The sequence below is a fragment of the Grammomys surdaster genome, unplaced genomic scaffold (genome assembly GCF_004785775.1).
Source record: "Grammomys surdaster isolate TR1022 unplaced genomic scaffold, NIH_TR_1.0 125271, whole genome shotgun sequence".
Taxonomy (NCBI): Eukaryota; Metazoa; Chordata; class Mammalia; order Rodentia; family Muridae; genus Grammomys; species Grammomys surdaster.
Window position 1 is genome coordinate 335,497 of NW_021620153.1, and position 495 is coordinate 335,991.

At 49.1% G+C, this 495-nt stretch overlaps 1 protein-coding gene across 12 annotated transcripts in view; it reads right to left on the reverse strand.

The window, feature by feature from the left end:
- Positions 1-495, reverse strand: part of Adamts10 (ADAM metallopeptidase with thrombospondin type 1 motif 10) — a 31,243-nt gene that overhangs the window by 5,100 nt on the left and 25,648 nt on the right. The gene's annotated exons all lie outside the window — the stretch shown is intronic.

Below are 495 nucleotides of genomic sequence, written 5' to 3' on the forward strand. Positions count from 1 at the left end.
GAGAGAGAGAGAGAGAGAGAGGTAGCATGGTGTGTATAGATCAGAGGACAATTTTCAGGATTCTGTTTTGTTTTCTGCAGTGGGTCCTGGAGATCAAACACAAGTTTTTATGCTTGCACTTTATTGACTGTGGTGGTTTGAATATGCTTGGCCCAAAGAGTGCCACTCTTTGGAAGTGTGGCCTTGTTGTAATAGGTGTGGCCTTGCCAGAGGAAGTGTCTCACTGTGAGCATGGGCTAAAAGACCCTCATCCTAGCTGCCTGGAAGCCAGTCTTCTGTTTGCTTTTGGAACACGTTGTAGAACTCTCAGCTCCTCCATCGTCATGCCTGCCTGGATGCTACCATGTTCCTGTCTTGATGATAATGGACTGAGCTCCTGAACCTGTAAGCCGGCCCCAACTAAATGTTGTCCTTTATAAGACTTGCCTTGGGCTGGGCGGTGGTGGCGCACGCCTTTAATCCCAGTACTTGGGAGGCAGAGGCAGGCGGATTTCT